The sequence below is a fragment of the Leuciscus leuciscus genome, assembly GCF_965113295.1.
Source record: "Leuciscus leuciscus genome assembly, chromosome: 1".
In the NCBI taxonomy this organism is placed as follows: Eukaryota; Metazoa; Chordata; class Actinopteri; order Cypriniformes; family Leuciscidae; genus Leuciscus; species Leuciscus leuciscus.
The window spans coordinates 5,272,581-5,286,917 of NC_138725.1; the positions used below are offsets into that span (position 1 = coordinate 5,272,581).

At 37.4% G+C, this 14,337-nt stretch overlaps 2 protein-coding genes across 10 annotated transcripts in view; one reads left to right on the forward strand and one right to left on the reverse strand.

Moving 5' to 3' along the window:
• LOC309494422 (uncharacterized protein) overlaps positions 1-14,337 on the reverse strand; it is a 251,719-nt gene that overhangs the window by 207,172 nt on the left and 30,210 nt on the right. The window lies entirely within an intron of this gene.
• LOC309494337 (uncharacterized protein) overlaps positions 1-14,337 on the forward strand; it is a 255,507-nt gene that overhangs the window by 178,437 nt on the left and 62,733 nt on the right. The window lies entirely within an intron of this gene.

Here is a 14,337-nt window from a genome sequence, read left to right on the forward strand (position 1 = left end):
TCGTAATGATGACGTGAAGTGCTTTTGTTGCGATGGTGGACTCAGATGTTGGGAGTCTGGTGATGATCCATGGGTAGAACATGCCAAGTGGTTTCCAAGATGTGAATACCTGCTGCAAGAAAAGGGCCAAGAGTTTGTCCGTCAGATTCAAGCAAGATTTCCAAGACTATTTGAGCGGCTATTGACTAATGGAGACAGCGACTCGAGAGAATTTGTGAGAGAACAAGAGAACAATCCTGTGGTGACGTCTGCTTTAGAGATGGAATTTGAGTGTGGCCTGACGGCCCAGACAAATGAAGCTGCATCACCGAGTCAAGATCTTTCAGACTTGCCTATGGAGGAACAGTTAAGAAGACTTCAAGAGGAGCGCATCTGCAAAGTTTGCATGGATAAGGAAGTGAACATTGTCTTCATGCCCTGTGGTCACCTAGTTGTGTGCAAAGAATGTGCGCCTTCTCTGAGCAAGTGCCCCATATGTAGAGGATTGGTCAAAGGCGCTGTCCGTACTTTCCTATCATAAAATTTACATTTAACATGATGCATAAAAACAATGTAACCAAAATTAAATAAGAGCAACTAATATTTGGTCTTGTTTCAGAGTCGGTGAAAACTATGTGAACTTTGATGAGGCCGAGAACAATAGCGCTGTTAAACAAGAATCCAGGTATAAACAAGATATAATAGTTAGACGATTTATCTAACGCTTGAAATTGACGATAGGTTAAAATATTTCAGCATTATGCAGAATAAAAAGAAGATCATAAAAAGAAGAGCAATTATTAAGACACAACGTCTGTTTTCTGGATCGGGCCTAAAAGACGGATGCCTAAAACTCTGATGTGGACGGAATAAAAAATGAATCATCCCCCCTTTCACATGAATATAACACTTATCAACTGTAATTCATTAGCTTAACTGTGTATAATAACAAAATAAGTGTAATAGTTAGACGAGTTTAAACTGTAATAGGTAACAGAAAAAACAGCAATACTCATCTTTCACGTCGATGTTTCGTAGACATAGCAGAAAGATTCACTCTCATACTAAACACTCTCATACTAGAAGGACCTATAAAGTATAGGATACATTCCTATATGAACATGTTTGACCACGCTCTGAGACTATATACTTTTTGCAAACTGTACAAAAACAAAAAGAAGCAAAAAATGTCAATGACAAAACCCCCAAAAGTCAAAACTGATCACTATAGTGGCTTTTTCTGTGTATGTTTTTAAATGGCTCATGGTGATGAAGAATTAGAATTTACTATTCGTGCAATTTTATCTGCAGGTTTTACCAAAGTGTGGAACTTTGATGAATATGCCTCTCTCGGTGCAATAGTTTAAGTGTAAAACAGCATGTACTTTTGTGTGATTCGTATTTGTGTGATTGATATCAATTTAGTCAAACAGAAAGACTATCGCTTAAATTCTTAAGCGTCATTTATTTCGATAGACGGCTCTCAAAGAAACGTTTTCATCTAAAACACATACAACATGTGAAACAGTCTCGCCTGCTATCTGAACAAGATGACTAAATCTAGCGGAGTAATAAAACCATCATTTGGAAACTTTTCTTAGCGAATTGGTCTTTTGAATCTTACATGGACATTCCTGTATAAAGATGATGTTTTAAAGTTAGTCCATAGGGTGTGGAACTTTGCATCACTATGGTGTGACAAAATACAGCCACAGATACTAAGTAGGAGAAAATCTAACTGTATAGTGTAGATTGTGAATATTCCTTTTTTCAAATAATTCATCTCTTTCATTTTGTGCCGGATGTTAAAAGATAAAGGTATTAGTTAATAACAAAAACTTTAAATCAACATAATATTAATAAAATATGGTTAAATTACAGTTTGAAAATTTTTATTTACAACGTTTTGCGTTGTGAGTGAGATGTTAGAGAAATCTGGTTGCACTATGCCTGAGTCATCAACATCTAAACTAAACATTATCATGGTTTAGTTGTATTTTAAAACACTGTTTTTTCTTTTTTCTGATTTTCATTTATCAGGTTGATATTTGTAGAAATAAGCAAAAAGAACAAGTTAATGGCCTTGTGTCAGACAACACTACAGGTCTTTTTATTCTAACTTTAAAAAGTGTAATAGAGTATTTGGTATACCTACACCAATGGGCCTAAGCCGCTGAAGTTATGACTTCTGAAGGCCTCTCATGTGTAGATTCGCTCGGGTTGAAAAATTGTATTTTATTAGCTAAAATCATTGTCTGTATTCATAAAATATGTCCTCATGGGTGTAAAATGATCTTTCTTAAAATCAGATCATTTCTTATCTTTATTTACATGGGGCGGGTATGTCCAAGGAAGCTTCCGTGTCGTTCCGCCATCTTGAAAAAGACCAGGGAGGTACAAAAAGCGCTAGCCTAACTCGACACATTTCATCATCAGCACTACTATAGTCAACAACCAAATGATGACTTAAAAAGGTTTGAATTATTACATTAAAAAGGCGTAATTGACAAAAATTGTAATTCTGAATTAAAAAGTTGAAATAAAAATGATGACTATGCGTCATAATTATGAGATGAAAAGTTTAAATGATGACGTACTAAATTGAAATTATGATAGATAAAGTAAATATTCCATAGTGAAATTTTCTGAATTCAATAATTGTATTTGTGAAAATGATTCAGTACCGAATCTTCAAGAAACTGCTTGTTTCTGCAGTTCGTGTAGGCCTCTAAGCAGGGTGTCTGCAGGGTTTAGTCAGTCAAATTTAAGACTTTTTAAGACCTTTTTATGACCATTTTGATTTAAATTTATGACCTACATGAATTACGAAAAATAACTTCCTTTCAAAAGTCTTTTTTTTAATTGACTTTCATTTTTCCATTTTCTTAAGAGTAACAAACTGAAGGCTCCCTTTTCCTAAGTATCAATAACACAGGAACAACACTTAACAATTATCATGATTATATATTAGTCAATATCGATAATTATCATGATAAATGTCAAATCTTTATTTCTGTCAAGTTTAAAGGCAGATTTTTGCTCCTAACTGGAAGTTGTAGAAACCAGAGCGTTAATTGTGGTTTTAAACTACTCTTTATTGTCAGAACATATCATGCCAAACAGGTGAACATTTCACAAATCTGAGGCAGAACATTCAAACATTTGTCATTTGTCCTTAACAAAATAAATATCTTTATTGGAAAATTTATTTCTTAGTTTCTGCATGTGCTAATGGGGGATATTGTTTCAAGTCTTGAAACAGGTTTGTGTTGCCTGACTTTGATGGCACGTATCTTCATGAAATGTATGAAAAACAGTAGTAGCCTAAATACATTAAATACTGTAATTATATTCCATTAGTCCTTTAATGCATTGTCTACATTAATAATATAATACAATTCAATATGTATATCCCACATTTCACGGTGGAGTTAATAATAGGGGGGGTGGTGGTGGCGCAATAGATAAGACACATGCCTTTGGTGTGAGAGACCCGGGTTCGAATCCACTGTGAGACACCAATGTGTCCCTGAGCAAGACACTTAACCCCTAGTTGCTCCAGAGGCGTGCGACCTCTGACATATATAGCAATTGTAAGTCGCTTTGGATAAAAAGCGTCAGCTAAATGAATAAATATAAATGTAAATGTAAATGTAATACTAGGCTAACGTTACAGTAAATCCATGATGGGAATTTGTAGACGGAAAAGCCTTCTGACTGTATCGTTGCGCACAGTGTTTCTCCTGTTTGTCAGCGCCGTTTCATCTGCTTTTAAACTGGTTTAGATCACGGAGACATTTGTGTTCTTTGCTGAATTCAAGCGATTCTCACTGGATCTCGTGACCGAGGCCGATCAGAGTAAACGCGCTGCGCTGCCGTTTGGACTTTGAGCCGAGCGGATAAATGGTCCGAGTGGCGCGTGGTTCAAATGAGTTTCGTTCCACTTTTGGCGCATAAACATTAATCGAACTCTTTGTATTGTTTTATCGAGAAAACAATTATATCGCGATAATAATATTGTTTAATGCCCAGCCATAATTTCAGTTAAATTAAGTAGTGACTCAACGACCTATACAGTAATAAGCTGAGGAGATTCTTGCGAGTTGGGAGTTCGCGCGGGTTTCTGTGAAAGTCCTTCCGACAAGTCTATTTGCTGCACTGCCGCATGGACCTGGAACGCTGTGATACCACCCAGATTCCTCAGACAGAACTACAACAGGCGAAACGAATGAATGCCGCCGCCAGCGCATTTTCGGGGGGAAAAGGCGATGGTAGAACCAATGAATGAACGAGCATATCAATTTAAGACGTGGCTAAATGTAATTTATGACCTTGTATGGAAAATCCGGACGTTTTTATGACTTTTTATGGCCTAAAATTCGTATTATTAAATTTAAGACGTTTTATGACTTTTTATGACTCCGCGGAAACCCTGTCTAAGACTATGCATAACTAAAAATGATTATTGATGAACTTGAATAACTTGAATTTTGTTGGCGATGTAAAAAAATTGTCTTCCCATACCGGGAGTCGAACCCGGGGCAGCCTGGATGAAAACCAGGAATCCTAACCGCTAGACCATATGGGAGGTGTTGATACTGCCCCAGGCACATTTGAAAGGCTGCACTGGTCGTCGCCAAAAAGCAAAAATTTTATTGATCGGTATGTAAATAAATATCGGGATAGCTTTTCCCAGGTGGAAACACTTTGAAAGGGAAGTTGCCTGCTTTCTTCTCGACGGGTAAGTCAAAGTTACGGTCTAAATGACGAGCTTGGTTGTGTAAATCATTATATAGGCAGCATAACGGTAGAACATGTATAGTTAAACTCGATGATGTGCTATTGGAAGACATGTTGTCATAGCTTCTTGGCACATTTACCAAAGTTGCAAAAAGCGAGTGGATGGAAGAATCGCTAGATGGGAGAAATTCTTTTGGGACTGCTATATAGGTCTGCTATAGATCTCCCCAAAGTCTGTTCATGCGACCACCATCAACAAATGCTAACATTTGAAACTTCTACATATATTTTGAGTAGATAACCGATAGTATATTCTCAGTAAAGGGTTTCACCCTAGTTCGGGAGATACGAGTAAAAATGATCTTATACGATCTTATACTTATACTCTGAATTAAGACGATGTATGATTTTTACTTTGATTTTCCAAATGATACAACTTTGACTAAATAAGAGCAATGTGAAGTCCTAGGATTTCTTAAAAAACATTGTGACAAACCTTGACAACATGTTTCATGTTGTATGTTGTATGTAACAATCTAAAGTTTTTGGACAGACGCTGCTTAGTAACAATAATACATAAATCTTCTAAGAAGATATGATTTTAAAGATTTGATTTAAACTTTTAAGGTTATGCTTTTAAATGAAATTAGTGTAAACTCTGGATGTACTCTGGAAAGGCGTTAGCAGACTAGATTTACTGCGACATTGTCCGCCGAGACTCATCTGTTCTGTCGCCCTATATCCTGAAGCTTCAGTTCACACTGTAGTTTATCACTGAAGGATTTGTTTTGTTTTGTTCTGTTTATGACAACTTAAACTATTTGCTTTTTTGGATCGTTTTTATCATTGCATAAAGAACTACTTCACCTCTCTAGAAATGTAAGGTGTTTTTATTTAGCTAAAACTTTGTTTACATTTTATAAAATGATTTATTTATTTCATTTTTAATGTAGTTTTCTGTGATGGTCGTTTTTAGGTGTACGGGATAGCTATGGAAAGCCCCCACCATAAAAATTGAAACCCAGCATGGAAAAAAATATGCTGATTGAATCTTTTTCATATAAATTAGATTTAAGACGACCACCTAAAGTTTTGAACAGACATTGTTTAATAACAATTATACTTTAGGTCACCGTTAAACAAAATAATTTATATCATACATAAGTCTTCTAAAAGATAAATAGAAGATGAGTATGTATTCAAACTTTAAAGATATAATTTAAACAATCTTTTAAAATATCTAATGTAAACTTTTACGATTATGATTTGAAATAAATTTTGTGTGTACAAAACTTTTGGCTCTGTAAAGGCGTTAGCAGACTAACATGACATACGCTCTGACACGATGCACAGAGACTCATCTGTCATCCGATATTCTGAAGCTATCATTATTGTCCAGTAACTTCTTTCTCAGCGCTGATCGGAAGGACCTTATTTCTGGAAGATTCCCAGTTTCTAAATGTTTTCATGGTTGCTCTCTCTGAAGATAGGCCTATGTGGTTGTCATTTTCTCACAGATACAACTTAAGAAATTACTGAATATTTCACAGGCGTGAGATGACTTGTGACGCTTCAATTTTCAAGTGATTTGACATACCCATGATAAATAAATAAAAATACTTTGTTCAAGTCAAATTTTTCCACAGACCATCGTTGTAAAATATTTGTTTTTATTAAGACTTTTAATAATTTATTTAAAACATCTTTTATTTTTAAAAGATGTCATTTAAACATTTAGGATTATAAGTTTAACACACCATTCAAAATGTCTCATCCCATCACTGAATACACCCCTCTGAGTCAGAGACACTGGTGTGAGAGAGAACCACGCTGTGATTTATAGCTCTCAACAGCTTCTTGAACATGTAAGTTCAAGAGTTGTAACTCTAAACATGTAAGATGAATTTTATTTATTCATCTAAAATAATTGGTTTCAGTATATTTATATAACCATTTTATTTATACACTTTTAAGGAACAGTATGTTTTTCAACTTTTGTGAGTGTGATATTAGGAAACCCCTTCCTCACTTTCACTGTGCTCTGGTATGCGAAGGAGAGGGGTCAAAGCTCACATGTGAAGGGGCGCGCACACACACACACACACACACACACACACACACACACACACACACACACACACACACACACACACACACACACACACGTGTGTTTTACTTTTTGACACACATACCGGGCGCCTCCCTATGTTTTGAGACGGTGCTTTGAGAGACATTCAGGAATGACTATATGAATTCAGTTGTGTAAAACAATTTTGAATCCATTCATATATTGCATTTTTTGTGGACATCAATGGACAATGATGTGTTAGGAGCCACTTCTTCAACTTTCTCTCTAAAATAAGGTAAGATGATTTTATTTACTTTTAACTAAAACAATTGGTTTTAGTAAGCTTTTTATGTTATATTCTTTTAAAAGAACTGAATATTTTTTCAACCTTAGTAAAATTATTTTATAACCATTACATTTATACAGTTTTAAAGGTATGTTTATCAACTTTAGTTTAATTATTTTTGTGGGCATCAGTGGTATGGACATTGATGTGTTAATTTTAACTCAGTCATTTTTTATTCATCTAAAACTAAAATAGTTGGATCAATAAGATATTTATATTATACTTTTAAGGAACGGTATGTTTTTCAACTTTAGCAAGATATTTTATTTTATATTATACACTTTTAAAGGTATGTTTTTCAACTTTAGTTTAATTATTTTTGTGGACATGAATGGTATGGACATTGATGAGTTAATTTTAACTCAGTCATTTTTTATTCATCTAAAACTAAAACAATTGGATCAATAAGATATTTATATTATACTTTTAAAGGCATGTTTTCAACTTTTGTTAGTGTGAGATTCACTTGACAGTTACACTGTAAGGAGGGGGGTCAGAGCTCGCAGGAAGAGGACGCGCGCATAGACACACAGACACACAGACACGCGCGCGCTCCTTATCTTTTGAGACAGTGTGAGGTCATTCAGGAATGACTATATGAATTCAGTAAACTGAAATACTTGGTTCGGTAGATTTTATAAGTATTTCATTATATACTTTTTAAAAAACAGAATATTTTTTCAACTTTAGCTTAATTATTTTTGTGACCCATTCGTATGGACAATGATGTGTTAGGAGCTACTTCTTCAACTTTCTAAAATAAGGTAAGACAATTTTATTCATCTAAACCAATTGGTTTTAGTAAGCTTTTAAAAGAACAGAATGTTTTTTCAAACTATTGCTAGTGTGATATGCAACATTATGTAGATTTTATAAGTATTTCATTATATAATTTTAAAAAAGAGCAGAATGTTTTCAACCTTAGTTAAATTGCTTTAGATTATATCATTTATGTTATACACTTTTAAAAAGAACTTTAGCATGATAATTTATATTATATAAAGGATGTTTTACATATGAATGTGAAATAACTAAATGTTTTTTCAACCTTTAATTGTTTTAGATTATATAAATTATAGAATGTTTTATATATAAATGTGAAATAACTGAATGTCACATATATGAAATAACCACACACGCACACACATAACTGGGACAAAGTTCAAACATCTGTTCTAGTTAAATAGGTCAAAAACTAACCGTCAAAACTATGATTTAGTACTAGCTAGGTCACCGGGGCAAAAGCAACTGTCAAACCACATGATCGATAGGCCAAAGGTTAATCCCATGACCTCATAAAGGAAGTTCAACCCATCAATCATAAAGGTCACCGGAAGTTCAACCTGTCAAAAGGTCAAAGGTCAAAGTCATTAATCATTTTGACACATGGTATAGTATAAGTACTACTTGAGACCCAGAGCAGAGGTTGGCCAGCATTTTTATAGTGTTATCTCCTGTCACCCACCACAGCCCAAGGAACAAAAGGGACCCCCCTTGACCCCTCCCCAGCACGGGAATCTCCTTACCTCTGAAATCTCACACACACACACACACCCTGCAGCTGTATCAATATCATAAAAGAAACTCAAAATACAGCCAAAGAACGCATGGCATTCGTTTGTTAAATCATTGAAAATAAAATACAAAGAAAAGATGAATTTTTCCACAACACTATCTTTGCTGCATCCTTTCGAGAACAGACAAGGGCTTTCTTGCGGCTCGCATCAGCAGAGCATTGCATCATCCATAGACCGCAAAACAATCAGCGGATGCCGGGCGGGTGCGGCTTTGAAATTTGGTCAAGAAACGTTGTTGCGGATGATGAGTTTTGTATGAAATAATACCCCATCCGCTTATCTCAATCGATAACAACATTGAACACTACACAAATATCAATTGTATTTTTTTTATTTAGGCGATCAGTGTCTGCTCGTTTATTCAAACTAAGTTGTCCTATAACAGACGAACGTTGCAACGACACCCCAAACCCCAAAATAATTACAGGAATACTGGATTCTAAACCTCAAAGAAATGCCACAATCAAGACCTCGGAGCAGAAATGAGTGAGAAAACACCTCATATGTGCCGCTCACAGTATAAGGGTCTTTACTTGCCATTAATGCTTGGATAACACGCTTAGGCCTACGCCTCTTTACATTAATAATCATAATAATAATGTCTAGTGCGGTGGCTGTGATATATATATATATATATATATATATATATAAACCTACCAACGTCCGTTGCCATGATTTTTGGAATGACTGATCGCGAGAGGAAAAAAATAGGTTTTAGTCGCATAACTTCGGTTAATAGAAACGCCGTCATTTTGCAATAGTTTTTTATCGATATTTTGAAAAAAATCACAAAAGTTTTGCTCGAATCTGTAATGGAAATGCGACAGCGTTTAACATAGACTAACTTCTCAGAGTTATGTTGGTCAACAGTGTTCATTATACTAACCATTCAACTCCGGATTGATTCTGGAATCACATTTAGACTATTTTAGTACAAATTATGAGCTTATTGACGATTTTTTATAATTCTTGACGAAATTAGAATATATAAAAATTTTTTTTTTTTTTTTTTGGTGGGCCTGTTGAAAAGTGGGTGGGCCTAGGCCTGTCAGGCCCACCCATGACGCCGTGCCTGACGTTAGTAAGACTACAACACCACCAGATCTAGCTAGACCCGGAAACAAAACAACAGGCACGCCGGCGCCGCACACACTTGTTTGGGCTTGCGAGCCGGCCAAAGAGTGGACGAGAAGCCACGTCTAGGACAACTTGTATTGCACACTTTCTCAGTTTATGGCCAGCAATAAAAACGCTGAATGGCGCCACCTGTGTGTGTACACTCATAGAAAATAATGTTTTCGAATTTTAAATACGAGGCACTGCGCTTCACTTCTCGTCCAGAGTGCGACCCCCTTTAACGTTACGTTTTGAGTGGATGAATGATGAGTGCGAGACGCCGAAATGGATGCCAATAAGATTCTGAATGGAAAGTTTAATTTGAAAAAAGTGGCCAAATGGTTCAATTGACAAGACCAAAGTGATCTGTGTGTTTTCTCGTTGTGAACTGAGCTATCATCGCAGCACGTCCAGGCTGAAACACCACTGGATGGCCAAGCACACACACAGCTGATGCGAATTCTCCGCCCCCTCGTCAATATCAGGACCTCGTCAGTATTTCTTTCACCCTTTTATTGATGGACAGTGTTACATTGTGTGAGATATTATTTGCTCCAAGTGAGAATGTTAGTGCGAAATTGAACACTACAGTATATGCCAATGTTGTTTTGTTGTTTATATGCCAATGTTGTCAAAAAAAAACATTTGCACAAAGCAAGCCAATCCACTTTTCCATGTTGATAAGAGCATTAAAAGGAGAAAAAATAATGGGACAAAAAGAAATCGAGACATTTAGAATAGATAAAAATGTGCGATTAATTGCGATTAATCGCGAGTTAACTATGAAATGAATGCGATTAATCGCGATTAAATATTTGAATCGTTTGATAGAACACATTTTATACACATAAAAACTTGAGATCAGAGTTTTAAAATCAAACAATTTAAAAGAGAAAAATATATCACGGTTGTTTAAACCAATGAGCATTAAGCTGTGTCATCAGCAAGTCGTTTCCCATCATGCTCTTGATCTTCAGTCGGTGGAGAACAACTGCAGAATCCGACACGGCCGCCTTGCGCCCACGAGAGTTTCAGACACACGTCAGCATGACATCAGAGCAAGGCAGACCGCACTCGGACACATTTATAACCAGCATGCATCTCGCGCTGATCACCGGTGATCAGTTCTGCGCAGATTTTGCTCATCAAGCCTATTTTTTTCTTGTCTTCCCATCATGCTGCAGAAAGAGCCCAGATGATGTCACTTCCTGTGTGCCACAGTATTAAGAAATGCTCTGTTTTTAAAAGGAGGAAAATCATGTCAGGAGTAACAGGGTTGAGTGAAACATGTAGATTGTTTATTAGATTGTTTATTTAGCCACACGACAATGCTGGTGGAATTGGTTTTCGAGACACAGTATGTTTAAAGGCCGTGTTGCAGGGTAAATTTTTCAACGAATTTGTGCAATTTGCTTGTTGGTAATAAACATTTAAACTGTTATCCATTGTATTTTATGTTGTTGGGATTTACAAAACGGAATATAATACGAAAAAGTAGGTACTCTTACAGCGGTTTGCAACGATTCTCCTTTCCACCACAATGCAGCATTACGTCACCGTGGGGAGCGAATTTACCAAAGCCTGCATTGAGAGCGACTAGACGAGTGGTAGAAGAGAGTATTCAGATAGCACAGAATATAGATAAATAGATAAATACATAGATATAGATAGATCGACAGACTAGATATAGATAGACAGACAGATAGATAGATATAGATAGATAGGCCAGTAGAGAGCGAGATAGGCAGACAGCCAGATAGCATAACGTTAGCATAGATAGCTAGCCTAGCAGCTAGATATATAAATACATAGATAGAAATATATAGTAGGTAGAGGTAGATTGACATCTGGTCGCGGGGTGAGCTCCTCGACTAGCGACCAAAACGCACTCGCTTCCCTACAGCACAAGCTTTCCAACGCAGTTTCCATGGGACGGCACCGGCGCCCACACAAGCACCTGCCAAACACAGCGACAGACACGCGGCGGCTACGTTTACAACATCATTTTCACCGGAGGAAGAGATAAACGCTTAGAAACGCCCATATAGCTAGCATGATGCCTTCTATTTCTAGATGACAAAGATTACCAGTACTACAACAACACTATGACAAAGGTTAGCGGTACTTATCTGAACTAACGTCATGATCACTGCCACTAAAGAAAACGCTGATTTTTCACTCTGTGCTATTCAATGACAGTAAAAAAAAAGAGAAAAAAAAAGTGTCGTTATTGTGCACTGACTGCTCGTAGACTGCTCCAGTGCTCATTGCTGCGTTGCTAAATGATAGCAAACTCACCAGGACACTTTACCAACTCTCCACTCATTTTCCATAGTTCTAATACAGGCTGAGGCTACCTTTCCTCCCCAAGGTGACGCCATCACCGAATTGCGTAAGAAAAACGTTAATACCAAAACCGTAAAAAAATTGTCTTTAAGACCATTTTTGAGACATTTTAAAAATTATATACATATCTTGAGTGATTTATGTACCCATTAATCGACAGTGGTGGTTAACCTGCAACATGGACTTTAAGCTCTACATCATCATACATTACAAACAACAAATAGACAATACACTTCACAACATGTAACAATACAAGATACAGTGGGTAAATGACCATGCGTAGTGTATGAGAGGACAAACTAAACTAAAGAGAGGAGTTCAGAGTCCTGATGGCTATGGGGAAAAAGCGGTTTGTGAAGCGTTTGGTCTTGGTAGAGAGTGACCTGTAGCGCCTCCCTGAGGGAAGGAGCTGAAAGAGGTGGTTCGCTGGATGTGAGGGGTCAGAGATGATTTTCTTTGCCCGCTTTACAGTCTGATTACTCCGCCAAGTCGAAGTGCTTACAAGCACTTGCTATGGTATTCCGCCATAAAATATAGTTACCCATTTTACACGCTTAGAAAAGCGCAACGTTTTGTTTTGTCACCGTCCTAGGTCGAGTTACACTACGCGAGTAACTGTATTTAAATAGGGAAAACATGGAGGTGTTTGGTAGCTTCTCTGCTTGGCCCATATTGAATGAACTGGGCTAAGCTAAGTGCTAACAAAGTTTCGCCGCAAGACAGAGCGATTTAGTGCACGCACTGAGACGAGAGAGGTATGTATCAACTCGTCTTAGTTAAGGGAATAACATAGTTTAATATGAAAAACGGTGGAGTATCCCTTTAATGAGATGTTAAAAATGGTGGAAAAAACAGGCGCCAATTGAGTTGCACAATGGCTAAGCAAAGCAGGACTGATCCCATCCGGTCCTGCTGCTTTCCTGATCTTAAGCCTCTTAAATGTAGTTCTCACCTCATCCTCCTGGATGCAGAAGGGTGGTGTTGAAATGTGGTTGGGGGGATTGACTGGTGAGGTAGGTTTTTCAAATCTTGCAGAAAAGTTATTTAATATGTCTGGGAGACTTGGATCACTGTTAAGGGGGAGATGGGGCGTTTTTTGTAGTCTGTCATGTCCTTAAGATTTTTCCATGTTGATCTTGAGCTGCTTGATGAAAATTGTTGTTCCAGTTTTGTTCCATAACTCTGCTTTGCTCTCCTTATTGCAGCTCGTAGTTTATACTTGGCAATTCTGTACTGACTCTTGTCTCCACTTTTGTACGCACAGTTCTTTTCTTTGCGTAAGAGATGTAAGTCTTTGGAGAACCATGTTTTTTTTATTGCCATAGAATGTCACTGTCTTGATGGGGATGCATATTTCCTCACAGAACTTTACGTATGACGTTACAGCATCAGTGAGTTCGTCGAGGGAGTCACAAGCTGCACTGAATATGTCCCAATTTGTGCATTCGAAACACCCTCGAAGTGTTTCAATGGCATCTATGGACCAGGACCTGACAGATTTTTATGTTTTCTTAATGTATTTAAGCTTTTGTCTGTACTTCGAAATGAGGAGCAACACAGCATGGTCAGACCTCCCCAGTGGAGCCCTCGGGAATGCCCGGTAAGCATCTGAAACAGAGATGTAGCAGTGATCCAGTGTTTTGCTTTCTCTGCTGTGGCAAGTGACTTGTTGCTTGTAGTTTGGGAGTTCGGATGACAGGTTTGTGTTGTTGAAATCACCTAACACGATGACAGACGTATCAGGGTTGGAGTTTTCAACAGACGAGATGTGTTGGGAGAGATCGCTAATGGCTGTGTTAGTGTTAGTTTGTGGTGGAACGTAAACGCAGATTAGTATAATTGAGGCAAATTCTCTTGGGAGGTAATATGGTCTGCATTTCAAACTGATGAATTCAAAATCGGGAGAGCAGTGACGATGAAGGATTGTTGAATTGTTACACCAGCGCTGATTTACCATGAGAGAAATACCCCCTCCTTTAGATTTGAGGGATAGTTTGACTGACCTGTCGGCTCTGAAGATAGTGAAGCCAGGGGGGGTTACCGCCTCGTCAGGAACCGATTGATCCAGCCATGTCTCGGTAAAGCAGAAGGCCGAGCAGTCACTGTAATGATAATCACTAATAAGATCAGTGCCGGTAGTGGGGGCCCGGTAGGGCCGTCTGCTG